The following is a 7,184-nucleotide window of genomic DNA, read 5'->3' on the forward strand; positions in this document are numbered from 1 at the left end:
GATGGAGCAGCTGGAGACTTTAGATCCAGAGAGGGAGAGTGACTGTGTGCTGAAGACTTGGGGGGCACGGGGGAAGTATTGCATGGAGGGGATTGTAACCATGGCAATGAGACGATATACGATAGAATGAATGTAAAACTAATGTTCTCCAATGTAAACTATCACATAATTCACAATAAAACATTTAAGAAAACAAAAAAGATATCATACATGCATATATATGATCATATAAGTGTGTACGATAGGTATATGTATTCGATTATGTTATGTGTTCCTGGGTAGGGCATATAATCCCTTGGAATTTAAGTTGTCAGCTCAGGAAAAAACAACAATCTAATTGCCCAAATACTTGTTTTAGAATTTGTTATCTTTATTAACCCATTCTCAGCCCATTTTGACTATTCCAATTCTGATAAGTAGCCAAGAGGAGATTTGAAACTCTTTAATCTATTTCTTCCCTTTTTACTAAGTCACATTATTAGTCATACCCCATTTCAAGAACACTGTTTAGTACTTCCAGAAAGATGAAACAAACAAACAAACAAACAAAAAAACCATAGCTTTGTATTTCTTCTAAAAGATAATAAATGAATTTATTGAAGTGGCAACCTGAAAGCTCTTTCTTAGGCTGATGAATAGAAAACATTTGTTGACTAAATAGAAGAGATACACTCAAAATTCCATTTCCCAGTAGAAGTTTTAGCTCTGAAAATTGTCAACTAAATAACAAGATAAAATTTCATTCAATTCCTTATCTACTCTGTCTAAACTCACCTGTATGACACTGGAATTGAAATGCTCCCCAGTCTATGAGATGAGCACACTAGATTCAACAATTGTTCGTTCTATTTCCATGACTGCACTTTATAGTGATAGCCATGGATTGGAATCTTAATATCTTTTTCCAGAATCCTTCTGGGGAGCCCTTCTGAATAGTACCACATATTTACAGTCAGAACTAGTTTTCTAAGATGGTGATCAACTCACTAGAACCCTGTTGAGTTTTCCTCTATGCTAAATAAGTCTTCAGGAAACATTCAAATTGCCCAGTTGAAAGTCAGGAATCACTTAAATCATATTTAATAGTATGAAGCTATACTCTGGGCTGAATATTAACCATAAAACCTTGTACAACAGGACAACATGCACATGGAGAAGTGATCTCACATTACAAATGACTACTTTAAAGACTTATTTTATGCTTTCTGAAATAATTCTTCTATAATGTGTCTATATCTTGGGAGGCAATTGGGGCATCCAAACTTCTGTTGTTAGGTGCCATCAAGTAGATTCCAACTCATAGTGACACGATATACAATAGAACAAAATATTGCCTAGTCTTGTGCCATCCTCACAAATATGATTGAGCCCATTGTGCTGCCACTGTGTTAACCCATCTTGGTACTGGCAAAAAAAAATTGAATATACCATAGACTGCCAAAAGAATGAACAAATCTGTGTTGGAAGCAATACAGTTGGAATGCTTCTTAGAAGTGAGGATGGTAAGACTTCATTTCATCTACTTGGTACATGCTATCAGAAGGGACCAGTACCGGAGGACATCATGCTTACTAAAGCAAAATGTTGGAGAAAAAGAAGATGGTTAATGAGACAAATTGATACAGTGACTACAACAATGGCCTCAAACATAACACCAATAGTGAAAATGGCACAGGACTGGCACTGTTTTGTTGTGTTGTGCATAAGGTCATGCTGAGTTGGAATCTACTCATAGCATCTAACAACAATGACAATGCTTTTCCAAAGGTTAATATTCTCTTAATTTTTTCTAGCCTAAAAGTGACACCAAAATCAAATAAAATGCAAAGAGTACACACTTGTGCTTTTGTGTGAAAATAAAAAACAAACAACTGAAAAGGAAAATGAGAGTTTGGTATTGATACAGGTCAAATATATTATTGTTGTTAAGTGCCATCAAGTTGGTCATAGCAAACTTGTATAGGGTTTCAGAGGAGCAGCTGGTGAGTTCGAACCACTGATATTGTGGTTCAAGCCAACCTTACAGTCCAGTGCTTATCTTACAGTGTCACACTCTAGGATTCTAGGTCAAATATTGTTGTTGCTGTTGTTAGGTGCCATCGAGTTAATGTTGACTCATAGCAACCCTATGCACAACAGAATGAAACACTGCCAAGTCCTGGACCGACTTCACAATCATTGTTACATAGCAACTACCACTGTGCAAATCCATCTCATTGAGGATATTCCTCTTTTTTTCCAACCCTCCACTTTACCAAACACGATATCCTTCTCCAGGGACTGGTCCCTCCTGATAATATGGCCAAATTATGAGAGACAAAGTCTGGCCATCCTGGCTTCCAAGGAGCGCTCTGGCTGTACTTCCTCCAACACAGATCTGCTTGTTCTTTTGGCAGTCATTGGTACTTTTAATATTTTCCTCCAACTGCATCAATTTTTCTACAGTCTTTCTTATTCACTGTCCAACTTTCATATGCATATGAGGTTATTGAAAATACCATGGCATGGGACAGGTGGACCTTAGTTCTCAAACTGACATATTTTCAACACTTTAAAGAGGTCCTTTGCAGAAGATTTGCCTAATGCAGTATGTCATTTGATTTCTTGACAGCTGCTTTCATGCATGTTGATGATTGATCTGAGCAAAATGAAATCTTTGACAATTTCAATTTTTTTCTCCATTGATCATGATGTTATTTACTGGTCCAGTGCTGAGGATTTTTGTTTTCTTTACATTGAGATGCAACCCATACTGAAGGTTGTAGTCTTTGATCTTCATTAGTATTTCAATTCATCTTCACTTTCAGAAAGCAAAATTGCATCATCTGTATATCACAGGTTATTAATGAATCTTCCTCCAATCCTGATGACATGTTTTTCATCATATAATCCAGCTTCTCAGATTATTTGCTCAGCATACAGACTGAGTAAATATGGTGAAAGAATACAACCCTGGCACACACCTTTTCTAATGTTAATCCACTTCATGTTCCCTTGTTCTGCCTGAATAACTGCTGCTTAGTCTATATACAGGTTCCTCATGAGCACAATTAAGCACTGGGGTATTCATACTTTGCAATGCTGTCCATAGTTTGTCATGATCTACACAATTGAAAGCCTTTGTATAGTCAATAAAGCACAAGTAAACATCTTTCTGGGATATATGAAGAAAAATGTGGCATCAAGATTTGAGGAAGACTCATTAACAACCTGCGATATGCAGATGATACAACCTTGCTTGCTGAAAGTGAAAAGGACTTAAAATACTTACTGATGAAGATCAAAGAACACAGCCTTTGGTATGGATTGCATCTCAATGTAAAGAAAACAAAAGTCCTCACCACTGGACCAATAAATATCATTCTTATCAATGGAGAAAAGCTTGAAGTTGTCAAGGACTTCATTGTTCTTGGATCAACCATCAACACTCATGGAAGCCACAGTCAAGAAATCAAATAAGGTACTGCATTAGGCAAATCTTAAGAGCAAAAATGTCAGCTTGAGAACTAAGGTACGCCTGACCCAAGCCATAGTATTTTCAATAACCTCATATGCATGTGAAAGTTGGACAGTGAATAGGAAGATTGTAGAAGAATAGATGCATTCGAGTTATGATGTTGGAGGAGAATATTGAAAATACCAAAGGCTGCCAAAAGAACAAACAAATCTGTGTTGGAAGAAGTCCAGCCAGAGTGCTCCTTGCTTGACAGGATGGTCAAACTTCATCTCTCATACTTTGGACCTATTGTAAGGAGGAACAAGTCACTGGAGAAGGATATCATGTTTGGTAAGGTAGAGGGTCAGAGAAAAAGAGGAAGACCCCCAGAGAGATTGATTGGCAAAGTGGCAGCATCAATGGGCTCAAGTGTGGCTGCGATTGTGAGGTTGGCTTAGGATCGGGCAGTGTTTTGTTCTGTTGTGCATAGGGTCGCTGTGAGTCAGTACTGACTTAATGGCACCTAACAACAACAACAACAAAACATCTTTCTGATATTCTCTGCTTTCAGCTAAGATCCATATGTCAGCAGTGATATCCCTCATTCCACATCCTCTTCTGAATCTGGCTTGGACCTCTGGAAGTTTTCTATCAATGTATGGTTACAGCTGTTTTTGTATTACCTTTAGTAAAACTTTACTCACATGAATATCAATGATTCTGTCCAATGATTTCCACATTCCATTTGGTCACCTTTCTTTGGAATGGGCACAGATACTGATCTCTTCCAATCAGTTGGCCAGGTAGTTGTCTTCCAAATTTCTTGCCATAGATGTGTGAATACCTTCAGTGCCACATCAGTTTGTTAAAAGATTTCAGTCTGTATTCCATCTATTCCCAATGACTTAAATGCACCTTGGACTTCCTCCTTCAGTATCATTGGCTTTTGATCATATGCTACCTCTAGAAATGGTTGAACATCAACTGTTTCTTTTTGGTATAGTGACTGTGTATTCCTTCCATCTTTTTTTTTTTAGAGTTTGATGGAAAAATTCTTTAATCAAAACACATTGACACTTATGGCTTAACTAGAACAGATTTCTCCAAATTCAAACAGATGTAATGACTGGTTAATATAGCACAGTTCCAGTGAAACAATGGGTTCTAGATTCCATTGTTAAGCCTTCAAAAGCAAACACCCAATTATTGAAATTGAAGATTCAAACTATTCATCTATAGATGAAAACAGTTATCCATGAGGCTAAAAATATACGATATTTATCACCCACTTTTTTGGCAATTTATAAACCACAGACCTAAAGTTGTAACACTTAACCCATTTTCCTACATTCCTGTCAAATTATGATTAGTGTCTTCAGCTACTGAAAACCATCAAGTAACCTAATATTCAAAATACAATGCTATCCTTTAGTTAATACACCCTTAAATTTTGTGTTAACATTGGTTCACCCTGACTTAGGCTGTGTATGAATAAAATATGTACAAAGTCACTCTAACTTTGTCAGCTTCCTTCAAACAAACTATGTGCAATTGTCATATATGATACAGAAATGAAAATTTTTAAATCACTTCTAATATAGCCACATTTTCAAATAGGTTATTTTCCTTACATAATATTTACTTACATTTTGCATAAGCATTATGCACTGACTATTTTTCCAATTAAAAAAAAATACTATTTTAATTGACTTTCTTAATGAATGTGAATTTTAAAATGTGAGCCCTTTCTCAAAAATAAACTTTCCTCATTTAGTTTTGAATTTTATCTCTTAGTACATATAAAGAATCTTAAATGGTTGATTCCAAGGTTGCTACTCTCATGCCAGATTTATTTCAATGTATACCCAGTCTGCAAGAAAAATTGTGTGATTTCACTGAATTCCCAGACACAAAACTAAATTATCTTTAAAAATTAACATGAATTTTGTACCTTGAGAAAATTCTCAACTTCACTTCAATTGGATATCTAATTGTCATACACAAAACTGCATACAGACCATACAATGTTACAAAGCAGCAGGATAATGTAGCACAATCTAGACTGAGATTCAAATTAACTTTTGATATAACAAGGGAGTGAGTACTTATATAGAAGTAACATTTTAACTACCATAAAAATGCTCAACTTCTACAAAACCCACAACAGTGAAAAGACAGTCTGATAAATACAACATGTGCAAAAACTATGCACATAAATCACAGTATTAGGGAAAAGAGGAAAGGTATTACACAAGTAGCAGTTTAAATAATGTAACTTTTTCTCTATCATCAATTACACATTAACGTACATACACTAATTGAAACTATGCTACAACCATAATGTCTGGAAAAGCAGCTTAACATTTTCTAAATGGATTTTCCTCCACATTTTTGTATATTGTAGCTGTTAATACTGCATAAGTACAATTAGCAATAATGTTCAATTTTCAGCAAAGTGATCTCCCCCTGAAAGCAAGTTTTGAACATGAAAACCTATGCTTACAAAATTTTAAATTTTCCTTTTCAGCAGTCTAAATATTTCAAACGAAAACCACTACAAACTTCTCAAGTGTCCTTTCCTTGGGTGTGTCAGCCTAGTTATCTGAAGTAGAATCCTTCAGAGAGATTTCAGTTTCCCTCTCTTCACTAGATGACTTTTTCTTAGAGCTGGTCTCATGGCTGCCTTTGCTGTCTTCACTGCTATTTCCATTATATTGTGGCAGATCTTGAACATCAGCCACAATATAATGGAAATAGCATTATAATGGAATAGCATTATAATGGAAATAGCATTATAATGGAATTCCACAATATAATGGAAATTCCACAATATAATGGAAATCCTCCATTTACAGTCTTTGAACCTGTTTGTTCCTTTTCTAGGTTTTCATTTGGCCCTTTCTTTCCTCTATCTTCGGTTTTATTCACTTCTTCATGCTGCCTTTGTTCAGCAAGAGACTTATTCAGCACTTGTGTGATCACAGAATCTCCTTCACCAACCAAAAACATGTTCTTAAACTTGTTATACAACATTGTAGACTTTTCCATGATAACCTGACTAACTTTGAATTGTCGTATTTTTTTCAGTGTTGTAATCATCTCTGTGTGTTTCTGAGCTTGTTGCATTGTGACCTGAAGTGAAGAAAGTTCATCCAAGGCCTCAATACATCTGTTCACATCAAGATGATCAATTTTGAGTGAGTTTTTTATTTTGAAGTCAAGAATCCATTGATGTTTCTTGCTTCTTTTCCACTTTAACATCTGGCTTCGTCCCTTCTTCTTTTTTCTGCTGCTAAGTTTCCATTTGTTCCTCTTGCTTGCATTTTCTCATGGTTGCCTCCTTCTCATGCTGCCCTTTTAGCATATTCTGTCTATGGGCAGTCTAAAAGTTTCTTCCACCTTTTTTTTCTTCTCACCTTCTTGATCATCCCCTTCTTCAGAATCAGAGGTTGATGCAACCCCTGCTTTAGGTAAATTTTTCCTTTCTGATTCCATTTCTTCCCCCCCCCCTTTTTTTTTTAAATGTTTTATTGTGAATTATATGACAGTTTTCATGGGAGAACTTTAGTTTTACATTCATTCCATCGTATATCATCTCATTGCCATGGTTCTAATCCCCTCCATGCATCATCAAGCACCCAAAGGATATATCCCAGAAACCCATCCCGTACACTTCCCCCTCATCCCCCCAGTTTTCAGCCCACAGTCCCTTTCCCTCTCTGGGTCCAAAGTCCCCAGTCACTTCATC

At 36.1% G+C, this 7,184-nt stretch overlaps 1 pseudogene; it reads right to left on the minus strand.

Moving 5' to 3' along the window:
• Positions 1-6,030: 6,030 nt before the first annotated feature.
• LOC102822697 lies at positions 6,031-6,949 on the minus strand (annotated as a pseudogene).
• Positions 6,950-7,184: the final 235 nt, after the last annotated feature.

This window comes from Chrysochloris asiatica, unplaced genomic scaffold (assembly GCF_000296735.1).
Source record: "Chrysochloris asiatica unplaced genomic scaffold, ChrAsi1.0 scaffold00533, whole genome shotgun sequence".
NCBI classification, from domain to species: domain Eukaryota; kingdom Metazoa; phylum Chordata; class Mammalia; order Afrosoricida; family Chrysochloridae; genus Chrysochloris; species Chrysochloris asiatica.